The 23,928-nt window shown below is 45.1% G+C and overlaps 1 protein-coding gene across 2 annotated transcripts in view; it reads right to left on the bottom strand.

Moving 5' to 3' along the window:
- The window catches only part of cdh24b (cadherin 24, type 2b), a 136,190-nt gene extending 115,086 nt beyond the window's left edge, over positions 1–21,104 (bottom strand). For both annotated transcript variants that reach the window (XM_036966293.2, XM_036966297.2), the window contains exon 1: positions 20,684–21,104. The gene's annotated coding sequence lies outside the window, so the exon portion shown is untranslated. The remainder of the gene's footprint in view (positions 1–20,683) is intronic.
- Between the last annotated feature and the right edge of the window lie 2,824 nt (positions 21,105–23,928).

Raw genomic sequence — 23,928 nt, forward strand, 5'->3', positions numbered from 1 at the left:
CTGAAATGACCAATTCCCTCATTACTCATTCATATTCTCCTGAGGAAATTCGAATACAAGCTTCCTCACATCGGAAACAGACACATCTGATTACATCCCAAAAAATATATTGCACACTGTCACAAATCCACACCTTATCATAATGTGCTTCCTCACACATACGTACACACACACACACACACACACACACACACAAACACACACACACACACACACACACACATATATGCAAACACACACAAACAAACACACAAAGACACACACGACAGAGTTCTCAAATTGCTGTCGTTTTGCCGAGCTAGTTTCTGGGAAAGTGATAGCTCCTTGTCTAAGCTGGAAAGAAACCAAAGTTAAAAATACACACAGGCACACAGATTCCCAAAATAAAGATACAGAGGAGTTATAGAATCGAAAACATTTTCATTTAGCGCTCACCTCCTTTCCCCTGTTCACAAAGCCCTGGTAATTCTAACCCTCTTTAAAGTCATGGTGCAGCCCTTGCAGAGGTTTCTTAATTGGAAAAGTGTCTTCCATTCGGGGGCATGATTAAAATGCACTGTGCTGTGGTGAGAGATAAAGAGTTGGAGAGATGGAAGGAGATGAAGAGATAGAGCAAAGCGTTCCCGGAGGTAGAGAGGAGTGCCAGAGGGGTGAATGCTGGTTAGCCACAGAGCCTGAGGGGTTGTGGTGGGGTGGGGGGGGGTGGGGGTTGTTGGCAGAGCATGGGGAGATTGAAGGTCTATGTTAACCCTGAGGGCCTATATGAAACTGGGCACACAGAGGGCTCAAAAAGTCATTGGATCTGCTCATTTGAGCTGACATTTTGGCTCTAACACCACAGCGACAAGTTAGTCCCTGTGAGGTGAGGTGGAGAGAGGGAGAAGCCCTCACCTACAGTTGTGGGTGACGGCTCTGATAACAGTTCTATCCCACTGCTCACAACAATTCTCCACTGTTTCTAACACTTCCCTCTGACTGTGGCATATTCATGATATCCACACTCACACACATCCCAGTCCCCGGGATGTCACATTACATTGTTTGTGTTACAGTACGTGTGAATGTGTGTGAGAGAGGAGATGTGCAAATTCGATGTCTGTTTGCGTGAGTGTGTGGTGGATTTTTCTGACTCTGAGGTTTGTGTGTCTCTGTGTGTGTGCGTGTGTGGATGTTCTCAGGTGTGTTATGTGAAATGTGTGTGTTCCTGATCCTGTGGCGTGATTGTGTGACAGAGCATTGCTGGGAGGAAATGGGCTTGACTCGCCAATGTTGGCTCCACTCCTCCACACCTCCAGGGCCGATTTGAGCCCCTCCCCGGAAGATAATCCGTCCTCCACGGCTATCCCCCTTGGTGGGCTGGCTCAGTGGCCAGATCAGGGCTGCTCTGGGGCGGGAGGGTGGCTGCGGGCTGGGATAGGCCTCCACTGGTGCTCTACTGGAGCTCTGCTGAGCGGGTGCCAGCTGGTGTGGATAGATCACTGAGCACCGCAGGCACAGCGATAGAGGGACAGGGCTGATCACTGAGCACCGCCGCAGCCCCATGGTGGTTCTTCTGTTTCAGCCCCTCCATACACCTCCACCACCACCATTGCCAAAGAATAGAACATGCTTCGTTTGCTGTCCACTATGTTCAGGGGCAGCAGACTGAATATGGGTGGAGAGTAATTATAAGAGCCTGAGTGAGCTGACTGTACAGTAATGGCTCTGGCAAGAATTCAATCAAACCATAAGAAAGCCATAAAAGATTATGGGGAAAAAAATGTGGGCCAGAACAATGAAAGTTATTTTTTTAAACTTCATATCTAAATGAGGTTTCGCTCTGTTTCAACCGTAAACATTGTCCAACTAATTATCGAAGATTTACCGCAAACATTTTCACTGTGCTTTTTTTTTTTACCCCCACAGTGTGAATTGAATTCCCCAGTTTTGATTCCAACTTCACTCTCCAAACGGCAATGGCAATAAGCTAAGGATCACCAATCCGAAAAACTGAAAAAAGGGCTTCAGCTCCACGCCTAAAGTGACTGCGTCTCATACCCTGCCAACAAATCAAGCAGTGTGTTCACTTAAGAGTGTTCAACTTACATACGATGTAAATTATCGTTTTCCCACCGCTCTGGTATCCATCGATCCAAGCCATGCTACCCAGACATAAACCTGCTCACAATGCACTTTCACTTGGGGAATAGATTGCCAATGTGAGAGATCCTTCCACCCTCTGGCTCTGTCAATGGAATCAAATCGGTTATACCAGAATCAAATCTTACACGTGTGTGCATGCGTGCGTGTGTGCGGGTGTGTGTGTGTACACGTGTGTGCATGCGTGCGTGTGTGCGGGTGTGTGTGTGTGTACACGTGTGCATGTGATGGGAATGTGGATATGTATTTGAACGGCTACGCCACACTAGAAACATGAAAGCTGTAAGTATTCATAGCCTCATCCTCCTTCAAAGTCCTTATGATATATACTCTACACGAGTTTGTTCCATCCAGCTTTGCATCACAACAAACCCCATTGTCTTCATGCGTATGTCTGAGACAATAAAGATGTCATCTACACGACTCTATGCCTGCCTCCATTCACACACCACGAGAAGGAAACTGAGGTTGAAGAAAAGGAGGCAGTTCTTCTCTCAAACAAAGGGTGTCATCCTGAAGAGGTTGGATATTCATTTAACTAGGCAAGTCAGTTAAGGACAAATTCTGATTTACAATGACGGCCTACACCAGCCAAACGCTGGGCAGGTTGTGCACAGCCGTATGGGACTCCCAATCACAGCCAGTTGTGATACAGCCTGGATTTGAACCAGGGTGTCTGTAATGATGCCTACAACACTGAGATGCAGTGCCTTTAGACCGCTGCGCCACTCGGGAGCCCAGGGCTCTCAGGTAAAAAAACACACTTCTGCACATTTATCACTCCAGTGTTGAATTGCTAAACTGTAATTATTTCGCAACCATGGCCTATTTATTGCCTTACCTCCCTTATCTTACCTCATTTGCACACACTGTATATAGACTGTTTTTTCTCTCTCTATTGTGTTATTGACTGTATGTTTGTTTGTTCCATGTGTAACTCTGTGTTGTTGTTTGTGTCGCACTGCTTTGCTTTATCTTGGCCAGGTCGCAGTTGTAAATGAGAACTTGTTCTCAACTGGCCTACCTGGTTAAATAAAGGTGAAATAAAATTAATTTAAATAAACACTTAGAGACACTCTAGAATAGAAGGGCCCATGACAAGAAAGGCATTCATTGCATATTATGAAACAGGAGAAATCTCAGCCATGCAAAGGGAATGCCCAATAAAGGAGTGTGTGCTGAGATTCAAGGCTACAAGGCTTCAAGGTTGCAGGACTACAAGGCTTCAAGGCACTTTGGCACTAGCTCAGCTAGCGGTGGCTATTAGAAAGGCCGTCGTGGCAAGGCTATGCCTCTCTGTAGTCTTTCAAAGCACCTCAATGCGGAGGCATGGCATTGTGCGCAACAATAAAGCTCCGGAGCATAAGGGTGAAGGAAAACCAGCAAGGCCCTGACAAACCCTCCCCCACACACACACACACACACACTAGGCTGTGTACGCACAAACAAAAGTGGAAAACATCAAGAAGCAGAGAGGAGGGCTGTCAAGAAAAGTGAAAGGAACCACTGCCTAGAGGTAGCAGAGATGGAGAGGAGACGGTGAGGAGGGGAAGAAGAGGGTGGAAACAACAGAGAGAGTAAAGGATGATAAGATTAGACAAAAAAAAGTGGGGAAGGAGGAAGGTGAGACGGGGGAAAGGGATGTGGGAAGAAAGATATGTGAAAGAACCGAGGAGTGATAGGAGAGAAACATTGGTTGGAGACGGGGGCGAAGAGTGACAAACAAGAGTGGGAGGAGGAGTGGGAGAGAAACATTGCAAAGGCAGAAGGAGGAGAGAGGATGGATGGAGGGATAGATGGGAAAGCAAGCGTTTAGAGGTACTTTGCAACACCATGCGGAGAGTTGGCAAGAGAAAGAGCCAAGATGAGCGAGGGAGAAATATCGAAGCACCATATTGTCAGAAGACAGTCCAACAAGAGAGAGTGAGAACCTGTAAGGGTGTTTGAGGGAGTCCAGAGAGAGAGGGAGAGAGAGAGAGAGAGAGAGAGGAGAGTAGAAGATGAGAAGGAAGGGGGTAAAAGACCGAAGGAGAGAGAGAGCGAGATGGTGGTGGTGATTTGCTGATGTTATCTCAGTGCAGGGAGGTGTGTGTGACACAATCTCAAATTGGAAATCGCTGTTTCAATCTCGCCTCACTCTCTGGTTGCCCGCTCCACTGATAACGAGACCAGCCTAATTCTATTAAAAATAGCCTGTAAGTGCAGTGGTGGCAGAGACAAAGGCACAGGCAGGCGGAGGAGGAAACATGCAGGGAAGCAGCCCCTAAGACTCCAAGTCATAGACTCTACCCTACCCGGAATAAGCATTCCTCTCTATCTCCACATCCCATCTACCTCTCTTTACCTTTCTCTTCCTCCATCCCTCAGCCTGCTCTATCTGACTACCCATCGGTCTCTCCATCTATCTACCCCATCCGCCTGTTCTTATCTCTCCCTACAGGTTGGTGTTCTCATTTAGGGGCTGCTCTGCTCTGATTCTCTGGCTTTCTACCCATCTCTCTTTATCTAACGCACTCCCTTCTCCCTCTCTCTCTGCGCATCCCTCCCGCCGTCTTTCTCTCGGGGTCTCTGTCCTCAGAGGCATGTGCCAAGGTCTCATCCAATGATGTTCAAAAAAGTTAAACATGTGTAGAAAAGTCTGAGTGACAGGTCTGTGCTCTTTCATCTTCCTCTGCAACCCCTCAGCCTATGGGAGTAGAGGAAGAGAACTGCCTCACGGGTCTAACCAATAAATAAGTAGAGGGGCAGCTACAATCGCCAATCAGCAGGCTGATCAATCTGATTGCATTGAGGGAGTTTTTGGGAAGACACTGATTGGATCCATGCAGCAGAATAGAGAATGAAGTTGAAAAGACCACCCAGCAGCCCGCCTAACTCTCAGTGCTCAGACAAAATAAATAACACATGAAATCCTAATGAGCCGCCTCATAACAGGTCTGCAGAGGCCTGCAGTGGTCGGAGAATAGGATTAGTTCAAAATGAGGGATCAAATCGGAGAAGAAACGGAGCGAAGAACAGCCCAGGACCCTTCTCGCCTCGATACCATATGCTTCTGAACACCGGACACATTTTGTTTTCCCAGAGGACTTGCGTACAGAAAGAAGAAACGGGTAAGTGGGTTTGCCCACATAAAAAAAAAAGCTAAACACTTGTGACTCCACCAGGGATGAAAGTGTTGGGCTGATAAATGAATCAACCCGTCATTAGTTTATATCTACTGCTAAGGATTCCTGGGTTTCCACTTAAGGCACACACGACGGAAGAAGCAAAATGTTCATTCAACTGTGAGAAAGGTTCTGAATCTCTCTCTCTCTCTCAGCCGCGCGCGTGTGTGTATGTGTGCCTGTCACACTTTGTAGCTTACATTGATCATTTCCTGTCATGCCAATAAAGTCAATCTTAACACAAATCTGAACGAAGAGAGGAGCGCCTCTACCACAACAGCAAAGGCAGAGAGGGGAGAGAGATCAAGAGAGAGAGAGAGAATTTGGTAGACAGGAGACAGTCAAGGGTGAAAGATAAGAGACGTGGGGATTACAAGAGAGAAAGAGAGAGAGAGAGAGAGATGAAGAAGAATAAAACATATATAGAGGAGCTGTTATATCATCTGGGCTCTAGATGAGATGGTCACTGCCGAGGTGGGAGTTAGGGTCTGGGTGAGCGATGGGAGCAGGGACAGAGAGATTGGAAAGACGACAGTGAGATAAAGGAAATGATAATGGTCTGGGAGGAGAAGGCCTAGAAAACAAGGGCCTCTCTGACGGTGGATTTAGAACATATCCTGCATCCTGTTTCATCGAGTCGGGTACACACTGAGCTCAACATAGGCCTATATCCAATTCTAAATGACAAGGCAATGACCGACCAAACTCTTTAAAAACCAACCTAGGTTATTTTGGTCCTCATCTGTCTGATCTCCTCCAGACCCAGCGCCCGGCCAGGCCCTTTGTTCCAAAAAGAAAGCCCAGCCGCGGAGTCATACTGAGAGAGTCAACCCCAATCAAGGTAGAGCCTCTACAGTATTAGTCTTGACTGACCCACAAAGCCTACCCAACACTAAAGCCAAGTTAAACTAGAGCAACACTATGTATGTGTCTTACAAGTGCAGTCAGTCCCCACACTGCTGATTGATGGGTAGAGTGAAAACCATGAATGGATTGGCATTTTTCAACTGTCTAATCTATCTGGTCAAGCCCCCTCTGTCTTTCTCCTTCCATCTCCTCATGGTAAAAAAACCTGCCAATCAATACCGGGATCGAGGGCACTAGTGATTTAGAGTAAGCTCTCTTCACCTCTCAGTGGTGTAACATTCATGATTGGCAAAGAGAGCACGTCTTACTCAGGACAGAAGACAGCCATTCACTCCCCACACACAGGCCAAAACATTCACCATGCGAAGAACTGTCTGTCAGTGGTCTGACTGAGCAGCCATTTTGAAGGATGAGAGAGAGAGAGAATGGATTTGTCTACCTTTTGATACCCCTATTCCCTGTATTAGGGCTGCAAGATTTTGGACAAAATATCTCATTGTGAATTTTAGGGCTAGATATTGCAATTGGGATGATGAATTGGGATTTTCCAAACCCTTGGTAACGGTGGTAATTCCGTCAGACATGGTTAAAACAAGTGTCCGGGTAGAGAGCATCACTTCTGAAAAATGAGATCATACGAATGAACACATTCCGTGCTCGAACAGTGGTACGTTGCAGCCGTGTTATAACCCACACGTGTGAGCTCCGTTTCAACTTGTCCCATGATTATGTTATGCTGTGTTGTTATGGTGACTTGGGGAGAAATATATGCGAGACGGCGTGTGACATCTCCTGTCCTGTCTGCAGGTGTGTGGGGGGGGGGGGGGGCTTTGCTGCTTCCGGGCGCTTTCTTCACCGTGCAATCGTCATGAAATAGGGGGATGCTTCTTCTTCATATAGTTGAATGTATTTGCTGTGTTGTCGCCACAACTTGGAGGCACTTTTTTAGACAACACTTGCATTTGGTTGACTGACATCTGTTTGCCGAGCGGCTGAAATACTGCCATACACCATAAGATCCGCTGGTGATTGGTAGGCATCCTCTGTGCGTGTAGAGAGTGAATGGACTGAGTCTAGGGCGTCTCATTGGAGGAGGTACCGTAGCCTTGTTTTTGTTGGATTAACATAGTGTCAAAGAAAGGGAGAAAATTGCAGCCTCTTGCGATATTGATATTACACGTCAATATCGCAATTTCGATCCGAATTCCATTAAATGTGCAGCCCTACCCTGTGTAGAGCAGTACATCTGGCCAGAACAACGACTCTGCGGCTTTGGCCTAAAGTAGCGCACGACGGGGAATAGAGTGGTATTTGAGATTTGCACCGTTTATTTATTTATTTTTATCCTCAAAATAAGATGCCACCACTGCGAGGGAGAAAAGGCGAGCGGGAAGGCAAGACAAGGAATGTTTTGAAAAGCGGGTTGAAAACACACTTAGATGAGCTCTCCTCTCAGCAGCTCTAAGGAAGCTGGGATCAAACAGCAGAGTTCAAGGGTCTCTCGTTACAATGATGCAGGGTGAGGCTGATGGGGTGCCAAGCGGCGCGGATGAATGTGACTTTTTGGCTCAGGTTTTAGATAGTTGTATTTTTCCCGACACGGGTTGCTTTTATTCTACTGAAAGCACATTGAATCGATCTGCGTAAAGACCGGGGAGATTTGCTGGTGGATTAAGTCTTTCATTAGGGAAAGCGAGAAGTTAATTGCGACGACAGCTGCATTTCTCTGACTTTACACGATTGGCATTTTAACAGCGTCTCTTTAAAAACGGAAAAAGCCATTTTCAATAAATGCAGGGCAATCTTTGCACGATGAATCGAGCTCAAATGAGCTTTTCTTCTCATTCTCTCCTCATTCTAAAGGCGTGTTGGCAGCACAGTGTCGGAGTGAGTTGTCGCGCAGAGACGTCACGCAACGAAAAATAAAGCACTCCACAGCGAACGATGAAACAGACGCTCAATGTGAAGCGATATCAAAAGTGAGCTAGAACACTGATGACGACTGATGAAGGGAGAGAAGGGAGCATTAAACTAGTGAATAAAGTCACGGGGAACTGAGTGAGTGAGAGGTTCTCTAACTGATTGATTAGGGGGGTTGGGGGGGGGGGGGGGTGAGACAGTGCTAAAAGACAAGGGAGAAAAGTGAGGGAATTGAGGGGACTAGAAAATGTGAACATTGTCAAATGACAAAACTACACCTAGGAAACACGCAACAAGACATCAGCACAGAAATGACCGTGCTCAGGCATGCGCAATTACGTACCAGCGTGGAAGTAGAATACGTTTTAGGATGATAAATGCGGTATGAGGGGAGATACAAAGGGGGGGGGGGGGGGGACAGAGGACCCCGGCAATGTATGGGCGCGAGAGAGACAGAAACAGAGTGAGAAAAAAAGAGTCAGAGAAAGCTAGATGACAGCAGGAGGGAGGAGAGAGAGAGAGGGAAGGAAGGGGGTTAAAGAGTATTGCTATATGTGTGAAAATAAGAGATAGAGACAAAAGAAACAGGAGGCATGAAGGAACAAATGAGTGGGGGAGACAGACAGTGAGAAAGGAGGGATAGAGGACAAATGAGAGAAGGAGTGAAGCGGTGAGAGGAGGAATTGAGAGCAGGAGAAGCCCAGCGGTATATGAGAGACAGGGTAACAGGCACTGTTAGTGCCGATCAATTTCCCGTCCCTCAATAATAGATGTGACGAGTCTGGTGGGCTGTTATCAGACGTGCCTGACCGACCGAAATACAATCCCCACAGGGATCCCTCATACACTCATACACACACACACACACTGGCACAACACACACAAATACACACATACTACACACTGTCATAAACAGCATATTCACATTACCACAAAGCCCAGGAGCACACAGTCACTCAGTGTCATGACCATAGATTCTAGAATACACACACACACACACACATGTACACTCTCATCAACAGCACTTTCTCCTCAAATCACACAAACCACAACCCGTCATCAGCATTCCCACCGTATGCTATACCATGCCTTCTCTCACTCTCCATTTCTCGTCTTGCTCTCCTCTGCTCTCCCTCCATGGCTTACCCTCTCCCTACGGAGACTCGCGCCGAGATTCATGCTCATCTCGTGGTGATGACAGCCGTGGCCATATGTCACTAGTGCTTTTAACAGTGCAGCTGTAAATGTAGCAGCAGGCATGTGGAAGAACCTCAGTGACAGAACACGACAGGAACAACTCTCTCTTTACCCAGATCTGTCAGGAACACCTCTGTCTTTACCCAGATGTGTCACCAACACCTCCCCTTTTATCTCCAGCAATCCTGGGTATTTATTTGTGTGTGTGTGTGCGCGTGCGCGTGCGTGCGTGCGTGATTTGGATTCCCTTATGTGTATGCAAGCTCTATCTGTGCATGTGAATAGTGTGCTGCCTGTGTGTAGCTATAACAGCCAATGTGTGAGTCGTGGAATAGGAAAACGTATCAAATGAATCTAAACAGCGTCTGTGTTGAGACGACACCAGAACAAGGGTCAGTCTAAAACTCTCAAGGTCAACTCTAGACCTGGAAGCCAGTCCCACTGCTCCCCCCCCCCCCCCCCCCCCTCGTTTCCCTCTTAACCAGGGACTGATTTAGACCTGGGACACCAGGTGTGTGCGCAATAAATTATCAGGTGGAACAGAAAACCGGCAGGTTCCGGACCTCGTAGGGTCAGAGTTCAATAACCCTGGTCTTGAAGATAGGAACCTGACTTAAGAGTAAGAAAACCACAACTAAGAAGACTAGAAATGAAATCCTGACCACAGTTACTTTAGAACAGGGGAGTGGTACTACAGTCCTCGGGGGCCAGAGAGGTGTCACACTTTCCCCCCATCCCTAGCGAACACAGCTGAATAAACTAATTGCATTCTAAACTGAAGATCATGATTAGTTGATTACTGGACAAAACATATAACTTTTTTTTGCTCAGGAAGATCGTGTACTATGCTATTTAATACGTGTCCACTATTTCCCTCTATTCAGTAGGACATTTACTTAGTGGGACCCTCAAGCTATTGTCATGTCCATGAAGCCAATACGAATGTCCAATCATGATGGCATAATAAATGAGCCACTGTGTAAAGTGTGACAAAGATAATTTGTCTAAAGAGAATGCAGTGAGTGGTGGGAAAGTCTCATCCAGGCCATTTGGCCCGGATTCAACAGCCAATCTGTATTCTAACAGCCTGGGCTGTTACATTAATGTTTGACACAGTTTAATTCTGGCAGTGGCACAGTCAAGAAACTTTTTTTGGGAGAAAGATGCTGACTTTTCTAACAGGCTGCTAAAATGACTGAGTCAGCAAGCCCCTAATACGGAGACAGACCCACACACTCGAACACACACACACACACAGACATGCCAACAAAACACACACTCAGACAAACACACTTCCGTATGCACACATGAATCCAGAAACGTGGGGCTGATTTGCCCGTTGCCACAGAGATACGTGATGGTACTTCCAACCCGAAGACTCCTGACAGATTGTGGTCACAACTGAGCAGCTCTAACCTCAAGGTCAATGAGGATGAAAACCCCAAAATCCACACAACGAAGCAGCCCACTCTGTAATTATTTACAGAGCAGAGCCACCGAGAATCCAATCCAGTTCATTTGGAGCATCTGAAGAGTATGATAGCCCATCTCCAGGAGCTAACACAAGACCCAGGTCTCACGAAAAGGTTACTCACACTCACCACGCGGGCATGTAGTTCAACAGACCACCTCCATGGCAGAAGCTCTATGGCTGTTACTGTGGAATTCCCCCAAAAATGCCATCAACCATCCATTCAACCAACCAGCAGGTATTCCATTGGCATTTGAAAACATTAATAATCTAATTCCAAATGCTCCATTTAGTTAGAGGCAGTACCTATCTGGCGCTAAGCACATGACACCATGAAAGAGAGACACACGGACTGACTTCTGACTAAGGAATGCACATCAGGAGGTCCACGTCTCCTGGTGGGCGGTTTAAGTTCGAGGTGGTACCCGCTTGTTCGATTGTTACCCCCGCGTTTGTTCCAGCATTTCCGTTCAAACGCATCTTTTGTTTCCCCTCTAAGAATCAGTGAGCACATCAGCAATCTCCCATGGAACAGGAAATGTGGAAAGCAAAACAGATTTCTGTTTCTTTGAACGTTTAAGGATGTTTTTTTATATTTTTTCCACTTCTGAGCTGTATCATTAATTATGCATCAAATTAGACTTTTTGATTTAAGAATCCAAAAACGCAACAACATGATTTGAGCATGCTTCTGGAGGCAACACTTTTCTCGCTAATTGAAGTGAGAGACGATACGCTTCAATAAAATAAAAAAAAATCAAACAAAGAAACGAGAGATGATGAGATAGGACTAAAAAGGAAACAAAAAAAACAACGTTTTTCAATTCATGTTGCTGATACTTTGACTCGTCACTTTGACTCGTCACTCGGCATTGATGAGAACAGCTGAACAGTCGCACAAAAAATAAAACAAACGCACACATGCACACACACATCCACGCAGCCGAAAACACAGACACAAATAGAAACAAACGCACACATGCACACACACATCCACGCAGCCGAAAACACAAACACAAATAGAAACAAACGCACACATGCACACACACATCCACGCAGCCGAAAACACAAACACAAATAGAAACAAACGCACACATGCACACACACATCCACGCAGCCGAAAACACAGACACAAATAGAAACAAACGCACACATGCACACACACATCCACGCAGCCGAAAACACAGACACAAATAGAAACAAACGCACACATGCACACACACATCCACGCAGCCGAAAACACAAACACAAATAGAAACAAACGCACACATGCACACACACATCCACGCAGCCGAAAACACAAATAGAAACAAACGCACACATGCACACACACATCCACGCAGCCGAAAACACAGACACAAATAGAAACAAACGCACACATGCACACACACATCCACGCAGCCGAAAACACAGACACAAATAGAAACAAACGCACACATGCACACACACATCCACGCAGCCGAAAACACAAACACAAATAGAAACAAACGCACACATGCACACACACATCCACGCAGCCGAAAACACAAACACAAATAGAAACAAACGCACACATGCACACACACATCCACGCAGCCGAAAACACAGACACAAATAGAAACAAACGCACACATGCACACACACATCCACGCAGCCGAAAACACAGACACAAATAGAAACAAACGCACACATTCACTCACACGTACTCAACATGTTTTTTTTTGTTCGTTGTATTGGGTGAGAGACGATTGGGTGGATTAAGGCACGGGATAGAACCGTTTGAATGAGGAGACACTTTTATATAATGTGTTGCAAAGACAGTCATGTGCACCGGAGCTGGGGAAAAAGACTGACCACTATAGCAACAGGAGTCACACACACACACACAAACACACACACACACACACGTGCGTACTGTGAGCTACACTCTAATACACTTCAAATCACAAGCTCAGCGTTCCTTGGACGGAGTTATCGATGATTCATTTTGTGTTTTATCAAAGATACAGGAGTACCATTAAAAAGTGATCAGTCAACTACCAGGCATGAGGAGGCTGGTTTTAATTGCCCATTCATCAAAAGGGTTCCTCAAGTAGATCCAGCACTGAAATATCAGGCATGAACCAACTGAAGTCCACTACATTAATAGCGTTACTGATGAATCTCGCATACACACACTCTCCTGCTGGCTCACTGTTGAAACTCATTTCACACACACACGGGAGTGGACAACAACAATAATCACACACTGACACACCTCTCTCACACACACACACACGCGCACACACACTCCAACAAACAAATATATTCATAATTTATACACATTGTTACAAGGACAGTCACTTAAAAGAACACGATGCTGTCAAATACAAACAATTGGAGGCAGGCTCACTGTATTACAAAACATCCAGTACTTTATCATAGAGTACAATGGCATACATCATAATTTACTGTAGTAATCAAATCTATGCCATGCTTAAACAATCATGAATAAACACAGTCTCTGTATACTGCCTAGTAGCATCAAGAAACCTTAAATCTCACCATCTCATTCCAGCCATTTTATATAAGCTTAAAATGCACAGCCTCTAAGGATGTGTTCAGCCAATTCCCTGCAGAGCATGCCACATGAAGAACAACGCTGGTTTGAAACAGGAATTAAACTGGTTCATTCATTTTGTTCTCTTTGGTTCCATTACCAGGCTTCAAGACACTTACAGGCATTTGAGCGTTTTTTGTCATGTTTTGGGAATTCTTGCTTTTATCCATTTTACCGATGCATGCACTCTAACGAAACAGTTTTCGGTCACTTCCCCAGAATTATGCGTGCTGCCTGCCTAGTTTTTCCCACACGAGCGGCTGCATCCATTGACAATTCAGCCGTCTCTTTCTGCTCTCATTTTCTGGTTTTAGCCTTTGCACTAAACCCTGCGCCTCCGGATCAGCTGTGTTAGCTGCTGAGCAGCTGCCCTGGGCCAGGAATTGGCTGGTGTTGTTATTAAGGGTTACCCTAAATGCATTGAATGGGTTAAAATAAGCTTGAAGACACATGTAGACGACACTCACACACACACTTATCTTGTGTCTCCTTCAGACGATGGATTGATGAGAAAAATCTTCAAAGTGGCAAAGCGAAGCCAGGCTGGTGTTTGATGTGAGGATAATGATTTAGGTATGCTGCTGCCTGAGAAAGAGACATTTCCATGCCAACCTGAATGGGGCCTGGAAACCCTCATTTAGGGCTGTGAGTTGGAAACCAGAAATTTGGAGGGTCTGATGAATATTACAAGCATGAGATTTGCTGCTCGGAGGTCTGAACAAGGAAGTTCTGAAAGAGAAGTCTGGTGGCATTTGGTTGGTGTTTTGATGTATGGGGAAGGTTAGGTAGTTAAGAGAGCACACTACAGCTCACTACCACTTTCACACACCATTCCTCCAGGGGGCAGCAGCAACCATGTCCAAGTGCTGGGCTGCCAAGCCTTGAAAAGGACAGGTGCTGCCAATTAAGGTGATCGCCAGTCAGTGTCCCAGCTTGCAATTCGTGAGGCTGTTGGTTTGTTTGGTGGCCGTGACGCCTTCATTTAAAATAAATAAATAAAAGTCATCTTTATGCGTCTATGTAGTTTTCCTTTTTGTATATATTTGTTTTTGTCACCATCTTGACATAATAATCCGTTTGGACTGGTCAACCAAGAGGTCGAGAGAGACAGAGCTGTCCCTGGACCATAGTAAGGTTGCTCTCTGCCTGGACGCGTACATTTAACACCACGCTGATTTCTCACATAGATCCACATCTTAAATCAGATTAGAGACCAGTTAACTAGATCTAAGATCGCTAGACATAAGGAGAGCAGCAAAATCAGTAGGTTAGTTATTCGTTTTGTAACATTGGTTGGTGTTTAACCTTTTCACGCGTGAGTTCCAAACATCTCTAACGGTCGCCCCCAGGGCAAGACCTTTTTAATGCGCATGATGTCAGAATGCTCTCACTGTTCCAAAAATGTGGTTGTTACGCAACAGGACAATTAACCCATGCTGCCCTTAAACCAAGGCACGCCTGCTAATTAACTATAGGCTGTTTCAACTTGTCAATTAAAAAAAAACGTAAAAAACGGTTTAAATTGAGGTGTGTTCCGCCTCCTCATTAATTCACATAGTAGTAGCCCATTATACTGTTTCGGGCCTATTTACGTTTGAGGCATTACTGAGCCGGACAAAAGTTATTTATTCTACAAGAGTCCAAGCACAAACGGTTTCCTCCTCGGCATATTTCCCTGCTGGTGCCCACATTGACTTCACTAATAATAATAACTTTGGACATGTGCGCGTTCCTATAAAAGTAAGTGCCTTATCACATGATCATTATAATTTCTGTATATCTAGTTGTTAACATTTACACAGTAGCACACCGTATATACAGTACTAGTCAAAAGTTTGGGCACACCTACTCATTCCAGGGATTTTCTTTATTTCAAAAAAATGTTCTACATTGTAGAATAATAGTGAAAACATCAAAACTATGAAATAACATATTCTCTCAACCAGCTTCATGAGGTAGTCACCTGGAATGCATTTCAATTAACAGGTGTGCCTTGTTAAAAGTTAATTTGTGGAATATCTTTCCTTAATGCATTTGAGCCAATCAGTTGTGTTGTGACAAGGTAGGGGTGGTATACAGAAGATTTTGTAAGAACAGCTCAAATAAGAAAAGAGAAGCGACAGTCCATCATTACTTTAAACTGTAATAGCTACTGTAAATTGGGCAGTGCAGTTAGATTAACAAGAATTTAAGCTTTCTGCCAATATCAGATATGTCTATGTCCTGGGAAATGTTCTTGTTACTTACAACCCTGTGCTAATCGCATTAGCCTACGTTAGGTCAACCATCCCGAGGGGGACTCACCAATCCTGTAGAGGTTTTAAGACATGAAGGTCAGACAATCTGGAAAATTTCAAGAATTTAAACGTTTCTTCAAGTGCAGTCGCAAAAACCATCAAGCGCTGTAATGAAACTGGCTCTCATGAGGACCGCCATAGGAAAGGAAGACCCAGAGTTACCTCTGCTGCAGAGGATATGTTCATTCGAGTTACAAGCCTCAGAAATTGCAGCCCACCATCTTGACATAACAGTCATCTCAACATCAACTGTTCAGAGGGGAGGCCTTTGTGGTCGAATTGCTGCAAAGACACCACTACCAAAGGACACCAATAAGAAGACTTGCTTGGGCCAAGAAACCAAGAAAAAATTATAAAAATGATTGAATGAGTAGGTGTGTCCAAACGTTTGACTGGTATTGTATGTATGGAGCTGTATGTATTTATTGTTTTATTCACATGTTTTCAAGTTCTGGTGACAAATCATGCATTCCGATTCTTGCATACACTGTAATGGACACATATGATAAGTGTAAAATACCTTTTTGAAGGTTGTACTGATTATGATGAGCTAAGCTAATTGCCAGCTCAATGTGGCGCCATGTTTGTTGACATCATACAATGCATTATGGTTGTCACGTAAATGTCTGTCAGACCAAAGATGTTATAACAAAAACGAGATGAAGGGATGGTTCAATCGTCTTTCGGGTAAACTTACGGAAGTGAATGATGGTCGACGACACACCCGTGAGGTCACCTGTGATGTGATAAACTGTAAATAGTATTTGCTATTAGCTAATTCATATTATGGTTTCTTTCAGCCGAGAGTTAGCTAAATCTGACCGCTCGTGTTAGGTCAATCTTTCCTCAGTTAGCGCTAGGACTAATGTAGCCTGAATTTTCCGGTTTTGGATGAGAATTGTGTCATTGTGTCGCTACTTCTGTGAATGTCTGAACATTGCATCCAAAAAATAAACTGCTCACATTGAGGACATAATGTTTTAAGGACTGTGTTTGTGAAAAATGTTTATGTGAAGAAACAGTGTGGCCAGCTGAAACGCTGACTGTTGCATCAGTCGTAACTGGACGCTCTAAGTACAGTGTTCTGATCACACCGGTTTGAGCGCACGCTGCGGGGACCACTGTAGAACGAGCACTCCTGTGTGTTCGTACGTGTCAAAGGGTTCACTTCCGTAGTTCGTTAGCCTACATTATAACGAAAGAAGCTCTGTGTCAGCAAACCTGTCGGTCTACGTGTGTGTGAACGACACATTAAATGGCTACGGCTCTGCACTGCTGAATGCACTGCAGCTATCGGTTCATCGTTGTCATACAGTAATTCAGTGTGTAATACCCGTCTAAGTCCCTGCGAAGCAGAGGAGCAGGCAGTGTCTGCACCGAGCATGTTAAGCCCACTCAATGTCCTATAGGACAGGCCAATTTAACACTGGAATAAGCCAATTATCTTTGTGGAGTAGACAAATTTACAATAGGATTTCCCCCAATTCCTTCTGGACTCCCATGTCAGAGCTTGGAGTTGCTTTCTAACGGCCACACACACCGCCGCAAGCCTACCCAATACGAACACACACACTTGCATCAGACACACTCCCGGGTGAGCCCCCACTGCGATGAATGTGCCCTCTATTCCTTAAAATGAAAGCCTCCCTCTCGTTCCCTTTGCAATAATGTCTCCAGCAGAGCGGACCGCTGTGTGTACATTTTCATGAGGAAAATCCTCCATAATCCGAGCGGCCAGCGTGAGAGGTGGTTCACGTCAATCTCTGAAGGCAGGAAGAGGCTTGGCGCCTCACGTGCCTGCCACACTCCAGCCCCACATCCCTACATGCTCCAGCCACAAAAGAGACCTCCTCCCTGGGCTTGGCACAGTGGGCCAGCTGCATCCTCCCACACTGTGTTCAGGCGACGGCAGAACAGCCACAGTCGCCTGTGTACAATCAGACCGTGACAAGCTCCAGCAGCAGCATCCATCCACGAGGAGAACACGGGCTCCTCCACAGCCATTTCTCTAAATGGGGACCTCAGGGAAGACGTATGTCTTCCTGATTAACCAGTCTGATTGAGGGGGGAGTCACCCAGGTGTCATACTGCGTGTCTTTAACCATCCCCTGTATAGGTAGAGACATTGGGAAGATCTCTGTCAGGTTGAATCACATGTGTGAAGGCAGAAGCGTCACAGGCTGCTATGTTTCTTTATCAGTTAGCGTTCTGTAAAGGTGCCACCAGGGAGGTAGAATGTGGAAGAGCTAATTCCATTTTCTGACTGAACAATATGAATACATGAGTGTGGGTAACCCTGGCAATGTGGGACTCAGAAGCCCCATTTCCCCCACAACAATTGGAGTGGGAACACGAGAATGAAATCATCTCTCTCTCTCTCTCTCTCTGAGATACCTCCGGGGAACACTCAGAGTCTTCAACAGTCGCTATTCTAACGGAGGGTCCCGGCACGGCACGGCGTCTAACTTCTTTAGCTGAATTGAACGCTACTGAACTGGTAGATGTCTAAAACAGCAGTCAATTCCCTTCCCTGAACTACAACACCCAAGGGCGGTAGACTGTAGGTCTTTAATAGTCATTAGTTTGGTATCACAAAAGGGAAAAGAAGCAATTGATCATCCCCCCTGTGAACGGTGCATTCCCAACTCGGCTGCATGTCTAACGGTCATTTTGCTGAATAAGAGCCTTGGGGGTGCTGTCTGTCTTAAACGCTCTCTTAAACGTCTACAGAGAGTAGCCCGAGGAGAGGATGCGTCATTCGAGACAGTCCCCGGCCCCTCCATTGTCTACTATGGCCGCCACTGGTGGCGTGGCTCTCTTAGAGAGAATAACTTCATATATCTGGAAAGCAAAACACTTTAGCCACACTTGAGATAAGGGTTGCCGTGTTGTTATACGTAAGAGCAAAACTGTGGAATTAACAGCCAGGTTAGGTTTCCGATTTGCCCGGGCCTGCACGATATCACCGCTCTCGAACACTTGCTCTCTCTGTCTCTTTCCCTCACTCATCTTCCTTTTTCTGGCCTTGACCCTTCTATCTCACTATTGGTGTCCTTCCATCTTGCTCTCTCCTCCCTCCATTCGATGTCTGTTGTAATAAACAGTCATGTCTGGTAATGGGAGGTGGTGAGTCCTCCCTGTCACAACAGCAGCACCTCTTTTTCAGCCTCCGTTCTCCTAGCCGCTTTATAGCTGACACAAGTCACTGAGTCAATGTCTTGTCTATACACACACACACACACATCTACCCTTCCTCTCAGTTCTCTCTCTCCCCCTCTGGCGTCTCACTCTGGGTAAATACAAAAGCTCTTTGGTGTAAACAATTACGAGCTTTAATTCTGACACAGATTGTTTTGCTCTATTTTAACCGAATTAGCGGAGAGCGTTTTGTCTAACGTCCGATGACGTGTTCTCACAAGACCTTTCGCTGCCAAGGCAAAGCCAGGTCGAAATCCAATGTGCAAGCACAGGAAAAACTGTGCACACAGGCAAACACAGAGACGCACAGAAAGAAAGAAAAGATCCACACATGCATAGTCATTGATCATCAGCCAAACCTATATGCTTTTAATATGAACAAGTGTTAAATATAGCCCACCTGTGTTCCATGTAAAGCACACTGATTCATCAGTAAAAATACATGGTGTGATACATACTGCAGTGATTGAAGTGATTATGGATGAGCCAAAGGCTCACAACGATGCACTAAAACCCACACAAAAGGTACTGAAAAGTGATTGAAGGATTTCTAAATACGTGTGTTTGTGTGTGTGTTGGAAAGGGGGAGAGGGGGGGGGGGGTAGTGCACAAATCCAGGGGACATGCATCATTTTCCCACAGAGAAAAATGCCAGCTACAGAGGCTTATATTAAAAGCTGGCATGGCTTTACAACATCAAATACATAGCATACTATTCAACCCACTTTAGGCTACTGTACACACAATGGTAAAACACCGCAAATAAAACACATTCACATTCAAACATGGACAGAATTGTTGACAGCAGCCTACTGCTAAAGGGCAATCATAAATCTCAGAAAATGTTTGTCACAGGACAGTGAAACGCGCACCCACACACACACACATACGCACTGCTGATTGAACACTCATCACATTACCATATCGGAGAGACAGTCCCGAACACAGCCCAGTCTTGTCACCGCGCGCTCACACCGACACCCCTCAATATCAAGCCAAACACTTGTTATAACCGATTTGGTACAAATAATAAATGGATACAATTAAGCTGGTATTATGAAGCGATACTGAGCCGATCACCTTCATTAGGGACGCGCTGATCCTCGTAGACATTGCGCATGCGGCAGGTAAAATATTTGCCTCGCTCACACTCGGATGTCACTGTCGATTTTTGGTAGGCTACGTGTCTGGTCTGCCGCTACCCCGCGGATCTTTTAACCGTGACAGACAGAAGTGCGCGCACCATCTGCTCGGACTCGGTTCAGTCACGTGAAATCTGCACTGGTCCATCTCTCCCAAGTGACCCCGAGACGTGCGCGTGCCCTGTTCACTTAACTGAGTTATGCGGTTGTAATAGATGAAGACAAATTACCTACAAAGATGTGCTTCAGTCTAAATTAATTGCACTCGTAGTCTAGCCCATAGTCAAAATAATAACATGTGTGGGTTTGTCAAGTCTGTTTAAGAGACGTTGTAGACATGGGCTGTTGTTGTATGAAATCGCCCAAAATCTAGTGGAGTAGCCAACACACTTTTTGACATTTCAACATAAAATGTAAGAAAATCGGTTCTCTCTTTCAGCCCCGCAATTATGCACAGACAAGGTTCACTATAAAACCACCATGCAATTCATCTCGAAGAACGTTTTCAAGAAATAACATAAATGTTTAGTCTATTTAGTCTAATGCATTCAGACTGACAAAGAAATAATGCATTTGATAGGCTACATCGACCAAATAAAAATACGATTTTATCTTCATTTGCTTCTCTAATATCGCGGTTAAAACATATTCTTCCGACTCACCGCGCGCCATGCTTTATCACCTTTTGGTGATGTTAAGAATTCATTTACCTTCAGAGGTCGATCTTTGAATATTGTCTGAAGTTTCTTGCTTCTCGTCGTATCTGCCCGTCTCTAGTGACAAGAGTCACACTGAGTCAAATGTGAACAGGGCAAACGCTGTTGTCGCATCTCTCCCTCGCGCTCCAATAATAAGACCACTGTCTTAATCTCTCATCATGTACACTCGCTCTCTCTCTCTCTCTTCCCATCTCCTCCGTTTTAGCCTACTAACAGTTCACCACCATTTTTCAGGTCAACATCATCATCATCGTAGTAGCCTGTCCATCAACTAGACTTCATCATCAGTCAAATAAAAATGTAATCAACTTATTTTCATTTTCATCATTGTTGCCTATTTTATGTTCATATTGAATAACTAGCCCACAGTTCCTGTTGAGGGAAGAGAGAGCTCTGGTTCTGCATGTCCATTAGAATTGTAAGAGAGACTGTTCCTCCTCCATTACATAAACACGGTCAGAACAGGGCCAGCCAGATGACAGAGGATGAAAAGACTGATTTATCCACTGGTGTGTGTGTGTGTGTGTGTGTGTGTGTGTGTGTGTGTGTGTGTGTGTGTGTGTGTGTGTGTGTGTGTGTGTGTGTGTGTGTGTGTGTGTGTGTGTGTGTGTGTGTGTGTGTGCACTCACTCTGCTCTCTTTATGGATGTGTGAGAGTCCCTCCGGCATTAACGGGTATAGCGTGGCATTGAACGCCTCCCTACTACCCTTCCTCAACCAATAACCCAGGTCACTTCTATCCCCCTAGGATTTATGAGGTGTAACATCATGCTCGCACGCACACAGACACACACACAGACACACACACACACACACACACACACAGAAGGACACACGCATACAGACACACCCACCCCATGCACCTCCTTATCACTGAAACACCTTCAAATGATTTATCCACTAGCTAATCTCAATCCTTCCAGACCGTGTGTGTGTGTGTGTGTGTGTGTGTCTGTGTTTGAAGGACAGCATCAGCGAGCGAGATGGATGTGGGAGGAGTCTTTCCTCCAGTGAGGGTGTGGCTCTCTTATACAGTTGAAGTCGGAAGTTTACATACACTTAGGTAGGAATCATTAAAACTCGTTTTTCAACCACTTCACACATTTCTTGCTAACAAAATATAGTCTTGGCAAGTTGGCTACGACATCTACTTTGAGCATTACACAAGTCATTTTTCCAACAATTGTTTACAGACAGATTATTTCACTTATAATGCACTGTATCACAATTCCAATGGGTCAGAAGTATACATACACTGAGTTGACTGTGCCTTTAAACAGCTTGGAAAATTCCAGAAAATTATGTCATGGCTTTAGAAGATTCTGAAAGACTAATTAACATAATTTGAGTCAATTGGAGGCGTACCTGTGGATGTATTTCAAGGTCTACCTTCAAACTAAGTGCCTCTTTGCTTGACATCATGGGAAAATCAATAGAAATTAGCCAAGACCTCAGAAGAAAAAAATGTAGACCTCCACAAGTCTGGGTCATCCTTGGGAGCAATTTCCAAACGCTTGAAGGTACCACGTTCATCTGTACAAACAACAGTATGCAAGTATAAACACCATGGGACCACACAGCCGTCATACCGCTCAGGAAGAAGACGCGTTCTGTCTCCTAGTACTTTGGTGCAAAATATGCAAATCAATCCCAGAACAACAGCAAAGGACCTTGTGATGATGCTTGAGGAAACAGGTACAAAAGTATCTGTATCCACAGAAAAACAAGTCCTATATCGACATAACCTGAAAGGCCGCTCAGCAAGGAGGATGCCACTGCTCCAAAACCACCATATAAAAGCCAGACTACGGTTTGCAATTGCACATGGGGACAAAGATCGTACTTTTTGGAGAAATGTCCTCCGGTCTGATGAAACAAAAATAAAACTGTTTGGCCATAATGACCATCATTATGTTTGGAGGAAAAATGGGGAGGCTTGCAAGCCCGAAGAACAGTGAAGCACAGGGGTGGCAGCAACATGTTGTGAGGGTGCTTTGCTACAGGAGGGACTGGTGCACTTCACAAAATAGATGGCATCATGAGGGAGGAAAATTATGTCGATATATTGAAGCAACATCTCAAGACATCAGGAAGTCAAAGCTTGGTTGCAAATGGGTCTTCCAAATGGACAATGACCCCAAGCATACTTCCAAACTTTTGGCAAAATGGCGTAAGGACAACAAACTCAAGGTATTGGAGTGGCCATCACAAAGCCCTGACCTCAATCCTATAGAAAATATTTGGGCAGAACTGAAAAAGCGTATGCGAGCAAGGAGGCCTACAAACCTGACTCGGTTACACCAGCTCTGTCAGCAGGAATGGGCCAAAATTCACCCAACTTAATGTGGGAAGCTTGTGGAAGGCTACCCGATACGTTTGACCCAAGTTAAACAATTTAAAGGCAATGCTACCAAATACTAATTGAGTGTATGTAAACTACCACTAGTCTGGGAATGTGATGAAAGAAATAAAAGATGAAATAAATCATTCTCTCTACCATTATTCTGACATTTCTCATTTTTAAAAGAAAGTGGTGATCCTAACTGACCTAGTAATTTATACTAGGATTAAATGTCTGGAATTGTGAAAAATGTAGTTTAAATGTATTTGGCTGAGGTGTATGTAAACTTCTGACTTCAACTGTATCTCTGCCTCTCCTAAATAGCAAGGACAAAGAGCAACAGGGGGCAGACAAAGAAACAGCAAGACACAGACAGTCAGGCATAAACAGGTAATATGATACACAGACAGACATAGAGTACAGTACTGACTCAGGCAGTCACAGACAGACATAGACTTGTGATGTATGATACACAGAGACGAACACTCAGACAGACAGACAGACAGACAGACAGACAGATGTCCTCTCCTCCACCTGGTGGGTGTGTCTCCCCCTCTCCACCTGTCTGTTCATTTGTTCGGACTTCCCTTTCACAGGATGGCAGACAGCAGCACAAATACTGGGACGTGTGTACAGGAGAGTACAGGAGAGCACAGCAGGTGTGTGTTATATGTGCATGTCGTCGAGGGAGGAGAGGGGGAGAGAGGAGTTAGTGTGTGTCTGCAAATATGTGAGATCAAGCGTACGGGATGGAGAGTGGGGGAAATGTGACAGGGTGTGTGTGTGTGTGTGTGTGTGTGTGTGTGTGTGTGTGTGTGTGTGTGTGTGTGTGTGTGTGTGTGTGTGTGTGTGTGTGTGTGTGTGTGTGTGTGTGTGGTGTGTCAACATGAGTGCCT

This window comes from Oncorhynchus mykiss, chromosome 28 (assembly GCF_057628025.1).
Source record: "Oncorhynchus mykiss isolate SJ-2025 chromosome 28, ASM5762802v1, whole genome shotgun sequence".
Lineage (NCBI taxonomy): Eukaryota > Metazoa > Chordata > Actinopteri > Salmoniformes > Salmonidae > Oncorhynchus > Oncorhynchus mykiss.